At 41.6% G+C, this 26,762-nt stretch overlaps 1 protein-coding gene across 1 annotated transcript in view; it reads right to left on the bottom strand.

The window, feature by feature from the left end:
- LOC133461213 (semaphorin-6D-like) overlaps nucleotides 1-24,949 on the bottom strand; it is a 236,928-nt gene extending 211,979 nt beyond the window's left edge. Inside the window, 1 exon segment of the mRNA XM_061742029.1 lies at nucleotides 24,658-24,949. The gene's annotated coding sequence lies outside the window, so the exon portion shown is untranslated.
- Nucleotides 24,950-26,762: the final 1,813 nt, after the last annotated feature.

Raw genomic sequence — 26,762 nt, 5'->3', positions numbered from 1 at the left:
TTTATCATTGCTTATAATTTCTTCCATCAGCAAGCACTACCGTTCATTACCACCGTACAACTAATAATACTGTAGATTGCTGTAGTTCGTTAGCTCCAAGACAGATAATAGAGAAGGCTGGATGTGCTTTTTCTACAAACCAACATGTTGTTTAGAATTAATTTCACAGTTTAATGTGAAATGACACGGAACTTATTTAAAAGAAAAGAAAAATGGATTCATTGATGATCTGAAAATCAGTATATGCACATGTTCATTGTTCCACATCTGCTATGGTTCAAAAGGCAAGGCACGTTTATTTGTATACCATATTGCATGTACAAGACAATTAAGTGTTTTACATGAAACAATGTTGTTTTCCCCCTCCAGGGGAGAAGTGGGGGGGTTGGGGTGAAGCTGCTGTGACGTACTGGATTGCGCAATCCCTTTGTTCGTGTCGCGCTGATCAGAAATCAGCTGGAGCCGCGAGCGGCTGAGAGTAAAACAGCCCGTCTACATCCCTTTTTTAATTCTCTCCTCAGCCACCAGGTTTATGAACATCTGCACCTCAGAGTTGGATCACCAAACAGACGTTTGCGCTGTATAATAAAATTCGCAACTTGCGCTTCCTGATTCAAACGTTTGACGGTCCCGCCCCCCGACCAATCAGTGGCGTGGAGGGTGATGACGTTGGATATACAGTAGTCCCGGCTCAGCCCGGTTAGAACCTCGGCAGAATGGTTACAGAAATAGTATCTGCTTGGCACGGTCCACCCACCTTGGCCCGTAGTGGAAAAGAGCAAGACGGGGGCGTGGCGGGTAGAAGCGCTGAGTAGGTACTAGTGGAAAAGGGCCATTCTACTGCAGCCAAACAGCTGCTGGACATTTAACTCAGCTCATCTTCACTAACAGGTACAGCAGCCTTACAATCAGTGGAGTCTGTACAAGCTTCAGGACATGGCTCTTTACAATTTCTAGATGTTTTTATGTCATTCATGTGCATGAAATTAAAGGATTTTCAAGCAGTTTCCTACCAGGAGGAGACACCTCTGTCATGCAGAGACCAGTAGGAAGCAGGGGAAGCAAATATTTTCAAAATCAGTTTTCCTTCATCTCCACATCCACTGGTTTCAGTATCTCTCCAAAGATCAACAAAGAGATGGGATTGCCAAAGTTATATCAATGTTACATTACTGTGTGGTGATAGCTCGGAACTCAGGAACCGCTCTCTTTGGTTTGGAGAGCATTTTTAAGACTTTCAGATGTCTTAACAAGGATGAAAAACATCAGTATGAATAATAACTACATTTAAAAACATGCCAGCCTGAGATGCCATCAGACACTCACTTCAATAGAAGAGTTAAATGGGAAACAGTGCGAGCTGAGCATCAACTCAGAGAAAGGGTTTTCCACAAACAAAATAGAACAAACTGATAAATTAACTTTCCCCAGTGAAGTTAATGTCAACTGTAATTAACCCAATTAACCCAAAAGACTTTACTAGCTTCGATAAACTATATTGACTTATGTATGGGGCAAGAGGAATAAATGAAGCACAAGGAAGTAAAAGGGTGCACTACTAAAACCGAACATTCATACCTCGACTAGAAAACACTACACACATTTTCCACAATAGTCAGGATACTCAGAATTAAACAAAACTGCAGATAATCTGAAGAATAAAGAAAAAAGCGAGATGAAACCAGCTTCTTTCCCCAAATATGGAGTTAATTACCTGAGTCAATTAAAAATGTTTCAGTCAGTCTTACTGGGTGAACTGTATAAGAGACACCAGTCCAGAGATATTTGCCATCTGACATATCACATGGCCTGCATATAAATATTCTGCTCAGGTAATGATGAACTAGACCAGAGAAGGTCATTAAAAAAATGACTTCAACTTCAATGGATTATTAAAAGATATCCTGAGCAGTGTTCTCTTGATTTACAGATATAAAACACTTGTAAATCCATCTCAAAAGAATATCCTTAATGCATACTGACAAAAATGGTGGATGGGGAAATATGACTGCATACACGTCACTCTGTACCGTCACGGGCATTTTGACCTTGGTGTAACCTCTAATGAATCTGCAGCAGCCGGTATTTGCAGAGCAAGAGTGAGGAAGCTGCAGTCAGAGTGACATTAATGTCTGTCCTCTGTCAGCTCCACCCTCTCCCATCTCATTCTCCTTTCTCTGCTTCCCTCATTTCTTTTGAGTGCTGCAACTTGTTTAAAGAAAAAAAAAAGAAACCACTTCTCCGTTTGAGCCAACCAAGGAGCTTAAATTAAAAAACAATAGTAAACAAAAAATAGTAAAAAAATAAATAAAAGAACAAGCGGTAAAACAGTAAACATTAAAGCCTCTTCCACACAAAGACAAGCTCAGGCCTAAACGCAAAAGTATTTTATAAAACCAGCGTATCATCCATACAAAGCTGGAATTTTGGGGGTCTGTAAACGATCATTTTACCGGGTTCTATAGTGGAAAAATCTAAAGAGCACATTTATGTGGCACCGTTGTTACTGCCACAGTACAACAAAACACAGACCAGCATTTCCAAAATCGTTTTATTTCTTTAAATTCTAGCATGAAGACTTTCCACTAAACTGCAGCCAGTTGTCAGTGACATGCCTGGAGACTCTCCTGCAAAAACAGTGTGTCTATAAATCGTAAAATCATTTCAGAATGCCCTCACAGCTAAATTGTGAAGAACTTGAATAGCTCATCATCTATATACAGTGGGGAGAACAAGTATTTGATACACTGCCGATTTTGCAGGTTTTCCCACTTGCAAAGCATGTAGAAGTCTGTAATTTTTATAATAATAATAATAATAATAATCATCATCATCATCATCATCATCATAATCATCATCATAATCTGCAACTGTGAGTGACAGAATCTAAAAAAAAAAATCCAGAAAATCACATTGTATGATTTTTAAGTAATTAATTTGCATTTTATTGCATGACATAAGTATTTGATCACCTGTCAACCAGTAAGACTTCCGGCTCTCACAGACCTGTTAGTTCTTCTTTAAGAAGCCCTCCTGTTCTCCACTCATTACCTGTATTAACTGCACCTGTTTGAACTTGTTACCTGTATAAAAGACACCTGTCCACACACTCAATCAAACAAACTCCAACCTCTCCACACTGGCCAAGACCAGAGAGCTGTGTAAGGACATCAGGGATACAATTGTAGACCTGCACAAGGCTGGGATGGGCTACAGGACAATAGGCAAGCAGCTTGGTGAGAAGGCAACAACTGTTGGCACAATTATTAGAAAATGGAAGAAGTTCAAGATGACGGTCAATCTCCCTCGGTCTGGGGCTCCATGCAAAATCTCACCTGGTGGGGCATCAATGATCATGAGGAAGGTGAGGGATCAGCCCAGAACTACACGGCAGGACCTGGTCAATGACCTGAAGAGAGCTGGGACCACAGTCTCAAAGAAAACCATTAGTAACACACTACGCCGTCATGGATTAAAATCCTGCAGCGCACGCAAGGTCCCCCTGCTCAAGCCAGTGCATGTCAAGGCCCGTCTGAAGTTTGCCAATGACCATCTGGATGATCCAGAGGAGGAATGGGAGAAGGTCATGTGGTCTGATGAGACTAAAATAGAGCTTTTTGGTCTAAACTCCATTCGCTGTGTTTGGAGGAAGAAGAAGGATGAGTACAACCCCAAGAACACCATCCCAACCGTGAAGCATGGAGGTGGAAACATCATTCTTTGGGGATGCTTTTCTGCAAAGGGGACAGGACGACTGCACCGTATTGAGGGGAGGATGGATGGGGCCATGTATCGCGAGATCTTGGCCAACAACCTCCTTCCCTCAGTAAGAGCATTGAAGATGGGTCGTGGCTGGGTCTTCCAGCATGACAACGACCCGAAACACACAGCCAGGGCAACTAAGGAGTGGCTCCGTAAGAAGCATTTCAAGGTCCTGGAGTGGCCTAGCCAGTCTCCAGACCTGAACCCAATAGAAAATCTTTGGAGGGAGCTGAAAGTCCGTATTGCCCAGCGACAGCCCCGAAACCTGAAGGATCTGGAGAAGATCTGTATGGAGGAGTGGGCCAAAATCCCTGCTGCAGTGTGTGAAAACCTGGTCAAGAACTACAGGAAACGTCTGATATCTGTAATTGCAAACAAAGGTTTCTGTACCAAATATTAAGTTCTGTTTTTCTGATGTATCAAATACTTATGTCATGCAATAAAATGCAAATTAATTACTTAAAAAAGAAAATCATACAATGTGATTTTCTGGATTTTTTTTTTACATTCCATCACTCACAGTTGAAGAGTACCTATGATAAAAATTACAGACTTCTACATGCTTTGCAAGTGGGAAAACCTGCAAAATCGGCAGTGTATCAAATACTTGTTCTCCCCACTGTATATAGATGATGAGCTATTCAAGTTCTTCACAATTTAGCTGTATCGTCAAAAAAATTAAAGACTCTGGAGAAATCTCTTTGCACTTGTGCACACAACCAAATATCAATGCAGTATGTTTGAGATCTTCCTCCCCTCTGATGGGACTGCTTTGAAAAAAGAATGGTTCCATCATGTAAATAAATGTGTGGGCTCTGGAACACAAGTTTCTCTGTAAGGACATTTTTACTGTGCCAACCACAAGTGCAGGTTCAAACTTTATCATCCAAAGAGCAAGTCAGGTGAAAACAACCCAAAAATGTTATCTTCCAAAGCTCATTTAACATGCACTGAGACAAAATTGAAAACTGTCCTATAATAAGAACATTTTAAATTCTTTTTGGAAAACAAGAACACCACATCCTCCAAACTAAAGACGAGGAGAACCATTTAAATAGTTATCAGCCCTCAGTTCAACTGCATGCATCTCTAAACTCCACACTGCATCAATTTCGTCACATTAAAAATCTGATGTTTTATGTGTTCTATTGTGAATAAAATATTAGTTTATGAGATTTGCAAACAGCATTTTTTTTTACTTATACTTTACACAGCATCCCAGTTTTATTGGAATTTGGGCTGTATTTTCTGATATTATGAATGTAGGTTGCAACTGTCATGGTTTTGAGGCCTCTGTTGAAGGATTATGTTCCCTGCATTGGTAGAGGAGATGCGTTTATGCTCCATTAGAGGAACATTCAGCTCAGAGCAGCGTTACACAACAGCAACTGGAGCGATTGTCCGAGTGTGTTTGAGCAGCATTCTAGTCCGTCTTTATAGATTTATCGCAAGCTTTTGATTATTAAATGTTGGTAGAGTGGTACGAGTTGTGACAACAGGGTCGTCTGTTGCAAATGTTGGAGTTCAAATGGGCCACTTTTTGATCCCAGTCCGTCAGTCAAGGCCAAACGTGGACCAAAGAATATTGAAAATGTGGGTCAAACGTTCTCTGCTATCTGGCTGGATGTGGGAGACTCCATCATTCACTTTCAGAAGCTTCTATCAGAAAGCATTTGTCAGGTTATTCCAACAAATGACTTTTGATATATTTTGCTGCTGCATTTACTGTAGATTATATTTGGTTGATTTAGCTCACACTGAAGAGTATGGACATAAATATACTCCTCAAATGAAATTGAAGTAGGTAGCACTGTCGTTGTAGGCGGACCATAAAAAAAAAAAAGAATTTGAAGATACATACTTAAGTGTAATGATGGCGCTGTTTGTCCTGAAGTGGATAGTTATTTCAAAAGCATTTGTTATTTATTATTCATATCATTTTCCCCCTTCCACCCTTCTGATATTATCTAAATTCACAGCTGACTTTTTTCCTTTGTCTTTTACCAACAGAGTGTCTTCCAAAAAAAAAATGTTCCAAATATTAAATATTAATGAACTTTGAAGAATCACTGGAACTAAGACAAATTACAATATTTGTAGAGCTTGGAAGCCAGCTGGATAGCAGTTTTAAAGACATATTATACTGATTCAGTGGTTTTCTCATTGATATTCATAGTTTATTATGTTTTGCTTGCTACTTCTGTGCAGCATTGTGTATAGTGGGATATAAGATGTGGCCTCTTCAGTAAACAGTTTAAATGTCAGAAAACATCTTTTATATTGATTCCCTCTCTGCAGGAAGCAGGAAGTTTGTGTCTGAGCCAGCTGTCAGTACGCTGCAACACACATACAAACGTTCACACTTGGAAGGAGGATGGTGTGTTATGTTGGTGATCAATAACGCAGGAAGAGAAGCTTCATAGAGACGTAGAGGTCACGTGCGTGCATGCATGCGTGCCTGTGTGTATGCATGCGTGCGTGCCCTTGGCAGACAGCCATGAAGAGAGGTGTCAATACCAGCTGAGTGAGAAAGAAGAGGGTGAGTCGACTATTAAATTTGTTGGCACACAACTAACAGTCGGAAGAAAAAAGAGCCACTTATTTTCCTCTCCTCTTTTATTTATGTCCTAGTTATTCCTTGGACACTCCCTTTTCAGAATTGGGTAGCATGATGGTCAGCACCGTTGCCACTCGGCAACAGGTTTTTGGTTCAAATGAGGTTTTTTGGCATGCATCTAAACTGTGGCTGTGTGACTGACGACTGAGTCGGGGTTTATCCCAGAGAAAAGCTAAGAAAAGCTCAATTCAGACAGGAGAAAAACGAAGGGTAGAACGTTTTCAAAAGAAAATGTGATTCTGGTTATTCGTTTCAAATATTTTTATTGAACAAATAGTTTTCAATTGCAACAGTTTTAAACGTATAGTTTTTTGTTTACACAAAAATTGAACAACAAACAGCTGCAGATGAAATAAAAAATAATAGTAAAAATAATAAAAAATAAATAAATAAACGCTCACAAAAAAAAGGGAGCAAAGCACAGTTGGGCTTGATTGTGTGTAAAAGAAAAATAAATTATACAAATGTCTAAACCGAGTTGCGAGAATAACTCTTGAGGAAACAAAACTAGTAAAGTAAAATAAAAGGAAAATGAAAAACCGAAAGCAAAAATACCCACCCATTCTCCCTCCCATATCCACCCACAGACTGCACAGGTCCATTTTCTTTAAGAGAAGAGATTAAAGGTTGCCAGATCTTTTCAAACTCTGGTATTTTATCATTAAGTGTATCTTATTTACTCCAGGTGGAGTGTATCTGTCAGTTCAGTAATCCATAACTTCAATGAGGGAATATCTTTACCTTTCCAGAATTGTAGAATAAGTTTTTTGCCATTATTAAAGAATATGATATAAGCCTGAGTTTGGCGGGATCTATATTTCCCATTTGATGAGGAATTCCAAAAATAATAAGAAATGGGTTCGGAGTTATTTTTGTTATCAGTACTTTGGAAAGATACTCAAATATATTGGTCCAAAAAGTTTGAAGCTTTGGGCCGGTTGCAAGACTGTCCTTTTATGTTCATTTCTCTATACTGCATTGTTCAAGTATAGGTGAAGTTTCTGGGTATATTTTGTTGCCTGTGTACAACTTTGTACTGGATTAAGCAATGACGAGCATTGATGGAGGAGCTCTTTATCATCTCTAAAGCCCGATGCCACACATGATCATCAATAGCGGTGCTATTGAAATTCCTCCCACTCACTCTTGATGTGCGTAGTGGAAGGGATAGTTATTTCCTCTATATTTCCTATACATTGTTCTATCACTCTCCCTTTTTTTTAGTTGTCTGGCTAGAAGTTTTTATCTAAAAACTTTCAAATCTTGCTGTCATTTAAAAGAGTAGGATCAAGTCTCCAGTATCTTTCTGAGCGAGTTAGGTTGCACATTTTTACATTAAATATAACAGGGCAGTGGTCAGAAATGATTATGTTATGATAATTTGCAAAGTTTACATTTGGCAGAATTCTACAATCTATTATAAAATAATCAATCCTGGTATAGGTATTATGGACTTGGGAGAGGAACAAATATTCCCTACCCGGACGGGTTTAATGTTCTCCATATGGCCAGTAAGTTAGAATTGGTCTTATATTTCTTAATGAAATTGCCTGCTTTGCAGGTTTTTAAGTTGTGGGACATTGATTTATCTAAATATGGGTGTAATGCTAGATTAAAGTCACCACCAATGATCAGGCCTGCACCAGGAATGTCAGGGATCAAAGTGAAGAGCTTTCTGTAAAATTCAGGGTCATCGAAAATGGGACCATAAACATTCAGTAATATAATTGGGTTTGCATGTAGTTTGCCAGTAGCTATTATATATCTACCATTTTTGTCAGCTATTGTAGATGTTTGTTGAAAAGGAACTCCCTTTTTGATTAATATAGCAAATCCTCTAGCTTTAGCTGAAAAAGTAGAATGGAATACTTGATTAACCCAGCGACATCTGAGTTTATTATGAACATTTTCTTAAATGAAATCATATCAGCTATAAGGCTTTTCAAATGGGATAATACTTTGCTACGTTTAACTGCCTCATTAACTCCTTTAACATTCCAGGAACAAAAGGTTAAACTTCTTTTGGTATCACCCACCTTAGAGTTATCTGGGTTTGTTATTGCCATTCTTGATCATTCCTCATTTCTTCCTCTGTGCAGTCTCCCACCCTCCCCTCAGCCCAAGCTGAACAAAAAACAGCTGAACATATCAACTCCATAACAACAAAGGAGTGATTAACCAAGTTTCTCAATGTAAGACCTCCTATGCTGATTATTATTATGTTTTTTAATAATTTATAATTATTATGATTATTAAACATATTCCAGGTCGGCGGTTCGAATCCCGCTCTGTCCCAGTTTCCTGTCGTAGTGTCCTTGGGCAAGACACCTTACCCACCTTGCCCCGTGTGAATGTGTATGAATGTGTATGAATGTGTTTGAATGTTGGTGGTGGTCAGAGGGGCCGTTTGGCGCGGAATGGCAGCCACGCTTCCATCAGTCTGCCCCAGGGCAGCTGTGGCTACAGATGTAGTTTACCACCACTGGAGAGAATGTGTATGAATGAATAATGATTTCTGTAAAGCGCTCTGGGTGCCTAGAAGGGCGCTATGTAAATCCAAGTCATTATTATTATTATTAGGGAACCACAGCAATTTAGTGCAATTAACGTATCAAAGCCGATATTCTTATTGTTATTTATCGATAACTTGCCTGTACAAGTAACAAAATGATTGTCTTGGTATCAAACAATGACAGTTTTATCTATAGGGTATTTAACTCTTCCTTATTTACCGGTGTTGTTGAGATTTTCTCGTGTTTCACGGTCCAAAGAGTTCCAGTATTTCCGAGCAGCGCTGGAGTCGGTGAACACCCTCTCCGTGTCTTTATAGGTCACCCTAAGTTTAGCAGGGTAAAGTAGTCCAAACCTAACTCCAGCCTTGTCTCGTAGTAGGTTTCGGACGAGAGTGAAAGCTGCACGACGTTTCACTACCGCTTGAGGAAGATCTCGAAATATCTGGACACGGTCCCCTCCAACAGCCACCTTTTTCTTGGCCATAGCACGACGCATGATGTCGTCCAATTCAATTCAATTCAATTAATATAGCGTCTAATACAACAGATGTTGTCTCTAGACGCCAGAGTGTGGTTGTAGTGGACTTTAACAATGAAATGTCTGGGGGGAGTACCATCAAGCCCGGATTACCAAATAGGCATTATGGGTGGGCGCCCAGGGGCCCACACGCATCTAGGGGCCCATGGCCGAGCCTCTTTGGTTTTTTTTTTAGGGATTGGGGCAGCTAGAATTGGAGAAACCTGTAGACTGTATAACCAATAAAAAAATTAAAATAAAAAAAAAAATCATAACAATTTTTACCAAAATTGAATGTTTAGATTGGTCACACAGCTAGCAGTCGGACGTCACTGTCCTTATAAACGCAGCACTGACCGCTCCCTGGTCGGCAATAAAGGTACCGTTAACCACAATACATGAGCGACCAAACTCAAGCTGGACATAAATACGGCATACAATTTGCACAAATCCTCATCCGCAGGTGCTTTTTGTGTAAGTTAGGCTCCACTTTAGCATTCCCGACATTGGTTTAGTCTTTCAGACACACTTTCTACTGCCGTTAAACTTTTACCGTTAAAGTCCGAAGCGCCTGATGTTTACGAGGTCTCGGCGAGGGGCCTTCAAAATAAAAGCACTAAATATCGGTCTCCTTAATATATAACAAATAAAATAAAAGCCTGGCTTTAAATAACGTTAATAAGAAAATATACATAAAAACAAATTTATAGAAATACTCATATTAAAAAGGTAATTTACAATTTCCATTATTTCATTTTATTATTTTTTTAAATTATGTTTTATTATTCATTCATTATTATTATTATTACTATAGCGAAAATATCAGTTTTTAGTGCCGATCTTGTCATTTTATTAAGTTTTTATCAGCTACACCTTTAGATTGGGCCGTGAAAATATTGTCAGACATTAAACCGGTCCGCGGTGCAGAAAAGGTTGGGGACCACTGGTCTAGTTGACCAGTGCTATTTTGCATCCTTTTTGTATTAGCAGAACATGATAGGTGACAGCCACACTGAAACAGAGATGAGAAGGAGAGGAGAGAGACAGACAGGAATGAGACAGCCACAGGTATTTTGTGTGTGTATGTGGGTTTGTGTGTGAATTATGTAGGAATCTGACTCTGAATCCACAACCAGGACTTGTGGAGATGAAGCAGCTTTTATTTGCAAATGCTAATGAGTATCAATATGCTGATAGTGTTGATATTGTAGCTGCTTGCTGAGGAAAGCATAGTTGCAAGTATGTGTAAATCCTGTGTGATGGAGGATATCTGCAGGTGCCGATTTTGTCCATTGTAATCATACAGACAGTACCCTATCAGTGTAAATCCTGTATAAGCTACAGGTGTTTCCAACAAATAGCAGTCCAGAATTCAAAACCCAGTTTGTTTGCATGTTTGTGTGTTTTCGGGGGGGGGGGGGGGGGGGGGGCACCAAGAATTTCTGCCAAGGGGCCCCTGCCCTCTTAATCCGGGCCTGAGCATCATCCCCGGGGCGTGAGCGTAGTGCCCGGTGCGCACGATCCAGTAAAGGCATATCAGCCAAATCTAGTGCGGTTTTCAAAAGCTGTGCCACAAAGTCACTCGCCCGCTGTCCGCCCTTCCAAATCTATACATTTCTCTGTTAGCTGCTCTACTTGGCTTGTAACAGGGTTTCCGTTGTCCGGTAATTGCCGGACTTTGTCCGGTAAAATATGCCGAAGTCCGGTATTTTATAATCTCTCCGGTCAAAATGACCGGTGAAAATACTCACTGGTGCTGCGGGACTAGAGTCCCCGGGAGTACCGCGGAGGGACACGCCGAGCCTCGGTGCCGGGAGCCGGGAGGAAGCGGAGCTGCGGCGCCAACATCCACGTGCGCGTTGATTTATGGTTCCGCGTCGCACCGACGCAGAGCCTACGGCGTAGAGTACGCGTCGCCGCGTACCTTATGCCGTAGGCAATATTTATTTATTTTTTGAAGTTACGCTCGCGAGTCAATTGACAGGACTTATTTTATTTTAAATACCCTGTTTTTCAATAAAAATACTATTAAATGACTTGCATTGATATCGTACTACTGCATATGATTTATTTTTAACCTCAATAAATTCATATATAGCCTATGTGACCGGAATTTCAAACATTTGTCCGGTAAATTGAAACCCTGCCGGTCACATTGTCCGGTGCCAATTTTTTCTAGCGGAAACCCTGGCTTGTAATAGGGGTGGGACGATACGGGTAAGTCCCAATTCGATACTTTGGCGATATGTGGCCCAGGATATCGATAATATCACGATATTTTCGATATTCGATATATCGATAAGAGCGATATATCACGATATATGGGACTAAAAAAGAAAAAATACCTATAAAAAGGAAAACGTCTGTAGTTATGCATTTATTCAATGCCAAAACTTCATTAAAGAAAGTGCATTTGTATATTTCCTCACTGTCTCCTAGGCTTGTAAATGTAAACACTGTACAGCTGGACAAATTAAAGTGCATGAACATTAATAACATGTTTTATATAAACCAGGACAGTGCACTGCTTTGTAATAATTAAATACATTAAATAATAATTTCACAAATATAATTATTGTGAAATAACTAAGAAATAAATAACTCAAATAGGCTTAACAATATCCCTTCTTTTCCAATATCCTTTTAGCCTGTCTAATTTATTCTGTCACCACACACACATATTGCCATGAAGCATCAGGCATTTTTCACTCATGTCATGACAAACTGTATCCGATAACAGAAGAAACCAAACAAGCTATAATAAATATAAATAATATGAACTTCATTGAACTAATATAACATTTTGAAATTTAAGCTGAAATATCCAAAGCACTGAACACTGGTTGTGCACGGGTGGGCGTGTGTCTGAGTGTGTATGAGAGTGTCCGTGTCCGTGTGTAACGTGACTGGTGATTCAATGATCTGCAAGTTTTCCCAGCACACGGTTGACTGGACACGGAAGGATACGAGCGAGGATCACTTACAGAGTGAAAAGCATAAACGTCATAACACAAAAAGACTGACGATCATTTACTTTAACGGCGTCTGTGGAATAATTTTGTATTACAGTACGAGCCGCTCTCCTCTCATGGAGCGCGAGCGGAGCGGGGTCCGTTTCTTAACGCAGCTGGTTGTCTGTGCGAGCGGACATTAACGCACATGGAAGTTTAAACACCGGCTCAAACAGCAAGTTTTCCAGCATTAACAGTGCTGCTCAGCCCGCTGTCTGTACGGAGTAAACTGTGGTTCTGTATTTTCTGAGCTGGTTTCTCAGGCGGCCGCTTCGACATGTTTGTTTTGCTCACGAGGGCAGCGGGGGCGGGCGGGGCAGAGCTTGAACAATAGTGCGGTGACAACCGCGTAAACCATTAAGTGTGTTGTAATAAAATATCGATATTAGCCGACAGTATATCGATTATTTATTGAAACAGAGAGCACAACAATATATTGAAATATCGATTTTTTTTCCCACCCCTAGCTTGTAAGCAGCCTAACTTTGCCGTCCAGCTCCGACAGATCGTTAGCATTAGCTGTAGCCACACAGGCTATATCTTCCAGTTTTTCATTTTGACTTGCTAGCTGCTTTTCCAAACCTGAGGCGGCGGCCTCGTTCTCCGCCCGGAGGCTGGCGATTTCTCCCCGTAGTGTGTTGCAGATGTCCGCTTTCATTTGGGTGATTTCGGAGCGCAGTTTGGTGATAGCTTCTAGCACTTCCGTGTTGCCCGGCTCCTCTCGGCAACTCCGCTCCGAGGCTTGTGCGGGGCCTACTTTCCCACGCTCGTCTGGTTTCGGCGAGAGTTTTTTTGGAGGCATTTTTCTGCTTGAAATGGGGTCCGGGTAGTCCGTTGCTTTAAGAGCTGGTTGGAAGGCAAGTTATTGTTGTACTTTGTATGAAGTCAAAATTTTACCTAAAAAGCTGTGACAGCCACGCGTATTTGCAAGAATGACCATGACCGGAAGTCCCGCTCGTGCTTCTGGTTATTGAATGCAATTTTAAGACATGATGCTGGGAGATGACAGAATGTTGTCTTTTTAACCCAGAGGTAGAGCTTTTGCAACTACACTAAGTGCAATCGTAAGATTTTGTGTGCATGACACAAAATTTGTCTGAAACCGCCGTCCTCAGCTACAGAGAGTGGCTGGAGGAACTGCTGAGGAACTGGTTTTCTACACGAATTTTCTTTTTAAATACATTTTATCTTTGAATGTTTATCCATTATGATTAGAAAGGCTGCATTACAAAATGTAGACTACCATTATGATATCCCTCTTCCAACTGGCTGAACTTCCATCCATCCATTCGTTAAAATTCCTCCTATCCAAATTCAGGTCACACTGGAGCATACTAGGCCAGACCTCCCCCTCCACGTCTTCTGGATGGAATACCATGGCATTCCCAGGCCATTCAAGATATATAATCCATGCAGAATGGCCTGGGTCAGCATGTCCTGACCCTGCAGGACCCTACCGAAAGCCTAGATCTGCTCGAGTATTCCCCGACCAGGGTGACACCGACAGAGTGAGAGTGAGATCCTGTGCAATTGGAGCACAACCGCTGGGCCGCTTTCTGAAAAAGGGGAACCACCACCCCAATCTACCAATCCATATGGACTGCCCCCGATGTCCATGTAATGGTCACGAAACATCCAGAGCCTTGAGGAACTCAAAGCAAATGTCATCCGCCCCTGGAGCTCTGCCCCCATGAGCGTTATGGGCAAGCCCATCCCAGAGTCCAAAGACATTTTGCATTCACACTGAAAGCATAAAAAAATCTCCTGATGCCAGCATCGCGCTGCTTGGTGGATTCACACTGAAAGCTGCTGCACTGTTGACGGCTGCAGAGGGCGGGGCTAAAGCTGCAGAACTGGAGGGAACAGAGTATATAGCCTGCACATATCTATATACAGCGTGCACATCTTCAATTTCCTATTTCACCATAGATCACACTTTGGGAGGCCTTCTTTATATTTTAGCGTTATTTCCGCGTAGATAAGAGTGAGTTTGATGCTCCTTAACCAGTTTGGCCCTGGATCAACACCAACCATCATCGTTGGTCCCGGTGAAGCTGCAGTCTGTCTGCGCGGATCACTGACACACCGGGTCGGAGCGGATTTGGTCATGATGTTTAAACTGTTTTGTGATTAATAAGCACGGGTTTTAATTACTTTGCGTTGGATCGATGTAACAAGTAAAATGGTTGGGACCATCCAGCTCCTCAACCATCAGATACGTGTTTCACGTGAGCAGTTCAGGTAAAAACGGCAGTCAAATCAGCAAAAATGTCAGTTTGCTGGATGAAATATATTAATTCCTGATAAAATAAGTTTGTTAGTGACAGCTCTGCTCATGTACGCATGTGAGTGAGTGTACGTTTGTGTGTACACGAAAGTACAATCTGCATTGAGGCTTCTCGCTTCGGGAATCCCGGTCTGTGATTGGACGCTGCCTCGATCCTGAAAGTATTCCTTCCACCGTCTTATGATATTCCCAGTGGAGATCAGCAGCACCCCCACCCCCAACTACATACAGTGTTGGTGAAGCACTGCTTTGCCCACCTGAGCTACCTGGCAATTTGCCACAATGTTCTTGGGGGCCAATTGAAAGTCATTCTTCATGGGCTCTCTAAACTTCTCCCACACCTGAGTTTTTGTCTCATCAACCACTGAGGCTACAGACCGCTTAGCCTGACAAGTACTGGCAGGACAGGCTAACAACTCCCTGTAGGAGCATTTCTTCAGCTTAACGGCCTCCCTCACTCGGGGTGTCCATCACCAGGTTTGTGTTTACTGCCACCGGAGGTGCAGAAGATCTTCCAGCCACAATTCCAATCAGCCGCCTCAGCAGAAACAGGGGACATGGCCTATTCGGACCCACTGTCCACCACCTGAGACATACATGAAGCTCTTATGGTGAGAATTAAAGATCTCTTTGACAGGTTATCCTGCCAGATATTCCCAACAAACCCTCGCTCTACGTCTGGGTCTGCCGGGTCTCTCTGGCACCTTTGCCCACCACCTGATCCAACTACACAGCAGATGGGGATCAGTTGACAGCTGGGGGAAAAGAAAACCTTTAAGAGTTTTGAGGTCAGATGAAGGATAATCCCCAGTCCTTTTCTCCTTTGTTAAAAGGGGGAAAAAAAAAGTTTATACCTTCTATGTATCACACCAGTTAAACTCTGAAGGCTTATGTTTTAAATAGACTAAATTATTCAGAATGTGGAATTCTGATATTCAACTAGAACTAAAGGAAACAAACCAAAGTTCTGTCTGGTTATGTAGCACTGTTAACAGTGTTTTGATACATTTAAATTGATAAAGCATAACCCCAATCAAAACCAGAGATTATCTTTATAGATTGTAAATCTCTTAAGTGTGGCTCTGGAGAGAAACAACATGTTAAAATCCTGTTTCACTGTAAAATATGCATGTGAGCACTAATGTATAATGAATCTGAGGAGCATCTGATTCAGATGCTACGTATGATGGGGTGAAACCTGGGGTGAAAATAAATTCATGGGGCAAAAAAAGTGAGGAAATAAAAACAAAGCTCATTGTCCATTGAAATGTGAGGTACTCAAACAAGTAGCTTTATGACTGCAGTAGAAATAAAATATAAAGGAAAATACGTTTTCTTTCAAAGAGGAAGTAGTTTCTTCTGTTTGAAGACAATTTTCTTTTTGATTCATCAGGAAATTGAGAAAAACAACTTTACATTTTTCAGAATATTGTCATAAAATTTAGAGAGACGTGTGTAAATTGTAAACATACACTCACCGCCCACTTCATTACACCTGTCAGCCAATCACGTGGCAGCAACTGAATGCATTTAGGCATGTAGACAAGGTCAATAGGATCTGCTGTAGTTCAAACCGAGCATCAGAATGGGGAAAGCATAACCCAGGCCAACTGATAAAACTGATGATGAAGACTGTTATGATGCTGAAAGCTTCACATCAAGTCAGCTGACTGGATTCAGCAGCAGTTTATACTATTTTAGTGTTTCCTACACTTTTTTCCAAGATCAAACTCAAAATTCTACTTTCCCCCAGTTTTCAGCATTACAGTTTTCATCATATTGCATCACCATTATATTGTATTTTGTCGAAAAAGAGTTGAAACAAAAGGCGGATGGAGGGAGGAGATAATGACAAGGAGAAAAGCAGGAAGGCAGCGCTCATCCCCAACGGGTGCATTTGATTTGTGACACTGCGGTGCCTTGCAGGAACAGAGATGGATGGAAAACAGGGAGGAGAGTGAGAGGAAATTACACACACACACACACACACACACACACACACACACACACACACACACACACACACACACACACACACACACACACACACACACACACACACACACACACACACACACACACACACACACACACACACACACACACACACACACACACACACACACACACACACACACACGAGAGAGAGATTAAAGTTCTGAGAACTTTCCCTCTTTTTGATTCCCTCATCTTGTATCACCAAGCACTGCAACAACATCCCCCTCAGTAAACTCTGTATCAGGATGCTTGTGTTTCCAGACATGACTTCACCAATGTGTGTGTGTGGGTGTGGGTGAGTGGGGGTGTGTGTGTGTGTGTGTGTGTGTGTGTGTGTGTGTGTGTGTGTGTGTGTGTGTGTGTGTGGGTGGGTGTGTGTGAGTGTGTGTGTGGGTGGGTGTTCGTGCCTGATGCAACGTACACTGGTTTCTGACACCAGCACAAGCCGCACGGCTCTTCTTTACTAATGAGACGAAATGAGAACAGGAAGAAAAAGAACTGAGAAATGAGATGAAATACTCACTCAGCTTCAACAAATGTTAATTTGTGTTCATTTATGTGATCTCACATTCCTCACATTAAAAAGGAAATGTGCAGATAAGGAGCCTCAAGGGGTCCAGAACTTTTCACAAGGGCACAAGTAACCATTCAATGGAGTTTGTTCTTTTTCCTGGAGTGCTTTGGAAAAAATGAGTGAAATGATCACTGATTTGTTTTTATGTCATAGATATACTTGTACTGTAAGCTACAGGAAGAGTGGCTGCAATTTTGTGACAAACAAGGTTAGCGTGTGAGATTTCAGCCTCCTATATGAATAAAAGAGAGTAAAAGGTAGAGATGTGAGTGATTACAAGCAATCCGAATAAAAAGGGCTTCTGCACTACTGAATAACTGAGTTAATGTTGGAAATGTAAGAAAGAAAGCAAAGGAGAGTCTACATTTACCTACATTCAAAAAAAATTAAGTTAAAAACGGGACTCTGTAAGGTGAATTTACATCAGACACGTAATAGATAATGGAGACAGTCAGCAAAGAGAATGAAAGAATGGAAGAAAAGTGAAGGAGTGAGACACAGAGATCAACTTGGAAAGTTTAATTAGGGAAGAAGGTCTAAAATCTCCAGAGCCTCAACACACACTAATGAGCTGTTAGCTGATTAACACACAATGGGTGTTATGTGCTGGAAAGTCACATGAGGACCAAGGAGATCCTCGAGTCACTCAAACAACATCAGATCCAGGAATTAACCTTCAAAGAGACACATATTATCTGCATGAAGATGGTTTTCAGTTCTACACAACTCGCTGCCATCATAATCCCCCCTTTTAATGCAAGTAAAATCAATGACACAAATTCTACCCTTGGGAGCCATGAACAGGTGATACAAAGAAAGGACTGTTATTTCTGGCAGCCTTAAGCCCCTGAAAAACAGGTCCCAGACCAGCCACAGCCATATACAAGCAAACTAAATCCAGTAAACATGAATCCCAAATTGAATTGTTTGTTGACTACTGGGACTTGTGTTTACTAAGGTAGACGCACAGATTTATGCAAGAAAATAACATTTTTCATTGCAAAGTTACAGCTCTCTCAGATACAACACATTTAAGAATGAAAATGGCTGTAAGAGCTGAAAGATTCCTTGGAGGACATTTCCATCAAACCTAATGTATTGGACACATTTAGAAAATAATTTCCCCCCATACTGGACTCGGTATGTTTATGGGTTTTGAGGAGTCGTGGTGACTCAATAGAGGATATGAAGCTGATGTACACCGCACTGAATTTCAGTAATTGGGTTTCTTTGTGGCATACGGTAAGGAACTTTTAGTACAGCGACTCTTCTTTGTATTCAAGGACGCTGCATATTACCGTTGAATTATGTCCTTGTGCACTTATGGTCAAAATTAGCCTTGAAAATCACATCTAGGTGTTCAGCTTAATTTGATCAAACCACATGCCACAACGGCTACATTTTATTACATGTGCCAAAAAAATCGGCTTGATTTTTCCAGGAATAAGACTTTTTTTTGCTACAAAATTGGCTAATTAATTGAGATATCTCACATTAAAAAAAAAAAACTATCAGTGAGTTTCATTGGATTTATAAAGTCAAATCAATAAGTCAATAAGAAACATTTCATAAAAAGCTGCATTTTCAGTGCACACTTGTGTTTATTAGCAAAAAGATTGAATTTCTATCTGTAAGGCTAATTTACCTCTTTGACTTCACTAAATTTAAGCTGGTTATTCAAGCTAAACCAAAGCAAAGAGCAGCAGAAGATTGAAGGGAGTTCCTCATAACCTGGCACTTTCATGTCAATGTGCAGCCCAGCATGACGTAGCCTTGTGGCTGTAGGGCCTTGATTTTGACAGTAGTTAGACAGGAAACCTGGGTAGTGAAGAAGGAGCGATAAAAAGCCATAGGCCGGGATTCAAACAGGCAGCTCCTGCATAATAGCATCTGTATATGGTGCACTCGCTAAACCAGCTGATAGACTGCGTTTCCATGCATCAATAACCCGTTTAAAACCCGAATATTGGCAATAACCCGAATTTGCACGGCCATGTAAACACCAATAACCCCTTTGAATAACCAGAATTTGCTCATATTCTGGTTTTTAAAAACCCCAATATGAGTCCTGGGTTACTCCTTTTAAAACCTGAATATTGGGTCATGTAAACGTAACGGAATATCCCCATCAAACGGAACAGGAATTAGTTTTCTGCACATGCTCTGTTCACAAGGAATCCTGGTCTTTTGAGTCCAGGAAGTTCTTCTAAACACGGAGAAACCAAGACCAGGAGGAGACTAATCACTTCATAAATGTAATGAAGGATATGAACATTTCTGCATTTGTAGACGCTAGAAAGTACCGGGATAGAAGATTTACAAGAAGGTGAGAGAAAAGTTGAAGCAGCATTTGTTTTGAATTTGGATCCAGGAAGAAGAAGCAGAAATGACGGGAATTGTGTCATGATGTTCTCCGTGCGTCGCTGGTTTGATCCAGATATCTCGAATGATTAATCACCATGTATACAGGGATAACCCTGTTTGCTCACACATGTAAACGGAATATTCAGAATGTTTCAGTAACCGGAATATTAGCAATAACCCGAATTTTGACTGCATGTAAACGTAGTCCGTGATTCTGTATTAAAACCCATCCTGCATTTTGTACATCCAAGGAGACCACTTATCTATTTGATGATGTCATAGCTCAGGTAATGAGCCTGCTGTTAGACCAACCATATCAATTCAGGAAAAAAGAAAAAAAAAATCTGCTTCCTGTCTGTGCCAACATGTTTACTGACAGAAAACACATCCATGGCCGAGAGTTCAGAGAGTTCAGCAGCAACAAACCAGTAGGCAGCATCTAAAGCCTCTGTAGTAAGTGCCATTTTATTTGTCAAAAGCAGCATCAAACACAATTACAGTTTGATATGATGGTGCGGAGGCAGAAAGAGGCCGGGCGGTAAAGCCCAGGCATCGACGCTGGAGTCGGATTTTCAGGCCGATTCTCTGCACAGACCCGGCCCAGCCCGCCTGCTCGCCTGCTGCAGCTACAGAGCTCAAACATCCTCAACGCTTTAACACACTTGTTACTTTGCCAGTCCAGCTTTCAAATAAAGAAAACTTGCTTAAAGAAACAGCCGTTATCTGACCACTAGCTCTGTAGCAGATTATTAGGAGGCTGATTAAGTTCCTAATGATCAAACTGGGATGTCAGAGAAGTAGATGGTTATGGGATAAATAAACTCAAAGTCTTTTAGTTTCCTAACTTTTTTCCCTCAGTATTTTTTATGTAAGACTTGAGCTCCTCCTGACACTTCTGCTCTGTGATAAAATACCATTAATTAAAACTGCTCCCATCCACAGACATTCTGTTAAATTCAGCACGGTTTTTCGCTCGACATGATTATTTATAGCAAAAAGCCATTGTCATGAGATAATGAGAAGTCATGAGAAGTGCGTTTGTTTTTTTCCAGGCTGATAACTATGTTTAGTTCTACAGAACAATTAAAGTACAAGTACGATTAAAGCCTCGAGAGTGAATCGCTGGCTGTTCAATAGCGTTCAGTATGTAGAACGGATATTGTCAGGTACCGGCCTTGTTTCCACAACTACTGCACATGTTGTTCATGGTGATATGAAATGTTTTTGGACAGCTTGAACAAATTAAAATGTTTTGTACTGATACTTTTTTTTAATCTATCATATCTTAAGAAGTGTTTTTGGTTTTTTTGATTGGCTATAATACAGACATCACAACTAATTTCTCTTTCAAACATAAACATCTCTCATTCAATTCTTTGCTTCCTAGTTTAAAAGTTTACCGCTGAGAGCCAAGACAGAAAGGAAATGAACATTAGGCAGGAGCTGCTTTCCTAACAATGGGTAATTTGTCCATGATGATGACAAACATTTCTTTGCACAGTTTCCTGCAGTCACTCTCAGCTACAGTCAGACGCGCGCACAGAGAAAAGTATACACACAAACACAGGATTAGAACAAAAGGCGAGTCCCGCAGCACAGATTTGCACAGCGAACATAATAGCTGATGACATGCGGCAGTTCGGAGGCTTTCACAGTGACGCGGCTAATCTTCCTTCGCTGGAATAACATTATTTTCTCTGTTTCCTCCTCTTCACCGCCCGCCCACCGGGGACTCGCAGGTTATTGTGTTCAAACGCACCCCAAGGTTAACACACACAATGAGCAGGCAGCGGTGAGGAGGCAGCTGGCTGATCGGACGGCTCTGCTGATGGATTTCCAGCAGGCAGGTGCTCCATCAGGACGGGCTCTGCATCGCACAGAGACTTTCAGATTCAACACCTTCTATCTGAACAATAGAGAACAGAGTCTAGACTGGGGGGGGATAAAGAGGGCGGGGGCTGGGCGGGGGCTGGGAAAGAAATTGGGGTTTTGGTGTCAATCCTGGTTTATATTGTGGATTCAACAAAGAAACAGGTGATCTTTGACCTCAAAGTGATTATCATCCAGAAAAACAACAATGAGGAGAAATGCAGCAATTAATACGTAAATTCTGACTTTTACAGGTCTTTGTAAAAAAAAACAAAAAAAAACCACCAATATTATAATATTTTGGACCATTTTTCAAGGAAAAACAGTTCAAACATTTAGTGAGGGGTGGAAATAAAAATATGTTTAAAAGAAAAAAAAAATGGTGAAAATGTATTCAAGTCACAAACAAAGAGCAGCTCTTGGACATAAGCAAGAAACTATGGAAAACAGTCAATTTGAGATTTTATCGATAAATAAACAAACCAAACTTAAAAAAAACTTGCAAAAAATAGCAAAAGGAGCATGCAAGATAAGACAAATGTGCTAAAAGAAAGCCAGTAATGCAACAGTTTTATGTTTTGACCTCACAACACTCCGTCAGCTGGATATGATCAGCTCATAAACATTTATGTCCTGCTTTTAAAACTGGATAACGGACGCAGTAGTCTTCCTTGTAAAACGCCAGCAAATGTGAGTTTAACCTCTGCGACATCCTGCCACTTCCTACATATTAACTCACTTGCACTCCCTGACAGATCACACTCGAGTCTCGGAGACGCAGCAGTAGCGACGCCGGCTGAGTCAGTCCCACAGCTCAGTGGGTCCGGAGCCAAAACACATCAATGCTGACATTAATAATTCAATATCCTGCTCATAATGAACCATTAATTGGTGGAACAGTGTCCTTCCTGAAGTGGCGACTGCGTTTTGCTTTTCGGTACGACCTCCAGAGCAACTGCCCTCACACTTCTGACGCCGTCTTGAATTAACCGTTAGACCTCATCAATCTGCAGGCAGTCTGGTTCATCAGAAGCCGAGACGGGCCAATTAAGAATCATTTAGGCTGTTTACTCTGATACTTTACCCTTAAGTCCCCCAGCGGTGTCTGATCAGTGTCTGATCAGTGGGTCTTATCCCCTCGGAGGATCAGTGGACACTTCAGCAATACCGGATGTTCCAAGATCATAATGATACTATTATACTGCATATGGAAAATACATAAAATTGTGCTTTCAAGCATTAAAACGATTAGTTTCAGCGCTTACTGTATGATCATTTCAAATAATTTACCAATAAAGATAACTATAAAAAAGGTATTGCTCTGTCAACAAGAGATCCAGGTTACAGCCATTGTTGATGTTTCACCTGACTTGATTTGCTTTCTTTGTTTTAAGAAAATTAAACTATAATTTGACTACCAAAACAGCTGACTGGTTGAATGATCATTACTGCAGCCGCTACCACGACCAATTAACATCTCTCATTGAAATACAAGAGCAAACAGCACTAATGAGGCACTCTTGACCTCTATTCTTACCTTTTCAAAAGACGATATATCAGTTCAGTCGGGTAAATTCTGCAGTAAATCAGCAGATAAATAACTTCACCTTATTTGGTGGTACCCGAAGATTAACAAATGAAAGTGATATAGTGAAACGTATGACAAAACCTGCACAATCATTAAATGCTTTGAGAACCAGGACACTTTTGATGGATCTGGATCAACCAACAGCAGCTTGACTCACTTCTGACCCTGAAACAGAAAAATCCCAAATGCAACCTTTTAGCTATACTTTAAGATTAATGCATTATGAAACAAAAACTGCACCATTGGGTCGAGGGGCTACGTAAAGTATTAAACACTTATGGCTTTTCACATTTAGAAGTTTGATGCTTTTCCTTGTCATGTGAAAATCAATTCAATCTCAATCTCAGTTTTAGTCAAAGCATAGATGCCCAAAACTGAAGTTTTTCTTTTTTAATGTAAGAGAAATCCATCAAACAAAACACTAATGAAACCACAAGAACCATCAGCTGAAGAGCGTTCATGTTTTTGGTTGCTGAAGCTCTGGATAAGAACGCTTTGGCCTTATTACCGAAATGACCAAAACATATCTTGTTTCATCACCCTGGTGTCCTTGAGTGTGACGGTTGGTGGTGTGTTGGTAGTGGGGTGCTCCCACTGGAACCAAGGCTGGAAATAACCACTGATCTTCACAGTTTTTGTGTTTATGAAATGTCAAATAACCGAGGAAAATAGTACGAAGGAAATTAAGTCTTCAAAGATGTATTTCTCTTTGACCCAAAGCAAATACGATTCGGTTTACTTTGAGATTTCCCAAAGAAAAGTCCTATCAGACATGAATCCTCGGGGAGATTAGGAATGTGTAAGCACACAGGACACGCACGGAGCCTTCCCAGCATCCAATCCCATCTAGGTTATTGATTATGACCACGCTGATGGATTAGCTGACTGCTCCTGTCAGCCGTGGAAAGTCACCTGCAAATAAATCACTGATGAACACAAACGTCAGTTCCAGCCGCTGTGGGGACCAGGACCACGGATCTGCTGGAGGAGGACTAGGATCGGGGGGAACGGGCTACAAGGGGGGGCCACCCCGTCCACACATGGCTGCACAAATCCTGCACAAATCCACCACAGTGGGCTGCTAATGAAAACTGACCATTAAGCCAAAACGAACCAAAACGAAGACAAAGAAAGCCCACCCTGCAGCCGCGGCGTCCCGTCCAGCTCACACTGCTCAGGGCAGCGGGGACGGGGACGGGGACGGGGACGCAGGTCGGCTCTGCTTTTACCCAGTAAAACACAAGTTCAAGCATCATGACTGCAGCAGAGTTGATGGAGCTCCCAGGCGCGTCCTCGCCTCTTTGTTTCTGCTCGGGAGCGCGCGGATGACAAGGTGACTGACAGCCGTCAATCAGCTGCTCTGCGCGCACGTGCGCAGCCATAATAATGAAAGGCACGGAGAACACGCAAACACACACACACACACACACACACACACACACACACACACACACACACACACACACACACACACACACACACACACATTGGGGGGGAGAGGGGTGCAGGAAAACGACATAGGGATATTCAAATGGATAAATCTCTGAATAAACTCACCTGTTTGGATCCGCATGTCCACTAACAGCGGAGTGCAGGGACCGGGCTCCGCTCCGCGTCCGGCTCGTTTACTCCACAACTGCTGCGCTTATTTCCAAATAAACCCGGGAGCAAAGCCGGCGGGGGAAAGTCCTCTCGCAGCAGCGCGAGCTCCAGGTATAAATCCAGCAGGAGGGCGAGCAGGGATGCAGAGGACAGTGGAGACAGAGTCAGACAGCTCTGGTGTGTTCAGTCCGGGTCAACACGGCACAATGAGGCTGCTCTCCGGTCGGAGCGGAGCCGCGTCTCCAGAGCCGCGTCTCCGGCCGCGGCCACGCCCATCATTATCATAATGGCTTAGCTGCAGCCAATCAGGGGGCAGGGGGCAACAGCAGGCCCCGCCCTGCAACCATTTAAAGTCATTATTAAAACCCAATTCAACCTGGTTCTGTGGAATCCAGACCAAGAAAGAGCAGGTGATAAATATGGTATTAAGTTCAATTCAATTCAATTTCAATTCAATTTTATTTATATAGCGTCTAATATAACAGATGTTGTCTCTAGACGCTTTCCAGAGATCCAGAACATGAACATAAACATAAACATAAACATAAACCTCCGAGCAATTATTATATAAACATATAAAAATTAAGTACAGTGTGATCAAATACATATGCTACCGAGAGGGTTTAATCTAGGCAAGGCAAGTTTATTTGTATAGAACAATTCAACACAAGGTCATTCAAAGTGCTTTACATCAACATTAAAAGCGGCAAGACACAATTAAACAGTAAATAACAAATAAAATGATAAGAAAAGAGGTAAAATAATAAAAAGCACACATTGTTAAAAAATAAGGGCAGTAGAATACAGCAGGTAAGTTTAATTTAGGAGTACGTTTGAGTAAACAGTAATGTTTTTATCCTGATTTAAAGGATCTACAGTTGGAGCAGACCTCAGGTCTACAGGAAGTTTGTTCCACCGGTGAGGAGCAGAATAACTGAACGCTGCCTCACCTTGCTTGGTTCTGGTTCTGGAACCACAACAAACCAGATCCAGATGAAGCTCAGGGGTCTGGGAGCTTCATAGGAACTAACAGATCAAGATGAACCTCAGGGGTCTGGGAGCTTCATAGGAACTAACAGATCCAGATGAACCTCAGGGGTCGGGCAGCTTCATAGGAACTAACAGATCCAGCATGTATTTTGGTCCAAGACGGGCACGGTGGTGCAGCTGGTAGTGCAGCCGTCTCACAGCAAGAAGGTCCTGGGTTCAATTCCTGCCGGGGACGCTGTGGGTGTTGAGGTGCGTGTTAGTTCCCCCATGACTTCATCGTCGGGGTTGGAGAAAGGGCCTTTCTGTGGAGTTTGCATGTTCTCCACGTGTTCCCTTGGGTAGCTAATGGGAGCTACCCTCACAAAAACATGCAGCAGTCCTGGGCTCTACTGCCCCCTCTGGATGGGGTGGGGAGGATCCGGCCGGAATAACGTGATCCTTCCACGTCCTACCAGTCTGGTGAAATCTGCTCACTCCTCACGTAAGGAGGAGACCTGAGCTCAGTGCAGGGCCCTCCCGGGGTTGGTAGGGGAGCAATGCCCAGGACTGACTTAGGTGGGAGCACTGGGTGATAAAATGGGTAAAAAATTGGGGATAAAAATAATGAAAAAAGAATGAAAGCAAGTTGGATGGACTTTTTGTCCCTACATGAAAAAATAAAATCCAGTTAATAAAATGATACAATGATTTCATGTTCAAAGCTTTGTTCTCCCAATTTTACTGACATATCTAACTTCACATAAGTCCCCCCCTCAAAAAAGGAGGAGATGTGGGAGGTATGGATAAGGAGTGTAAATCATAAGTTTCATCATATAACATTGATTAAATGGATGACAATTTGATGTTTACCAATATTGTTTTCTGCCACTATACCGTTTTGATTAGATTCACTTCAGGAGGTAGTGATTCATATGAAATGTTATTAAGTGTGCAATGAATACAATACCTTCCTTTCATAAAGAATGTAAGTATTGCAACTTCAATATCATTTTACATTGTTGTTCTGCCTTCTACTAAACTGAGAAATGACAAAAAATGTGTTCCTTTAATAAAAATAGACTACTACAATT

Source organism: Cololabis saira, chromosome 15, assembly GCF_033807715.1.
Source record: "Cololabis saira isolate AMF1-May2022 chromosome 15, fColSai1.1, whole genome shotgun sequence".
NCBI classification, from domain to species: domain Eukaryota; kingdom Metazoa; phylum Chordata; class Actinopteri; order Beloniformes; family Belonidae; genus Cololabis; species Cololabis saira.
Note: the sequence above shows the minus strand (reverse complement) of the source record. Positions and strands in the feature narration are given on the sequence as shown.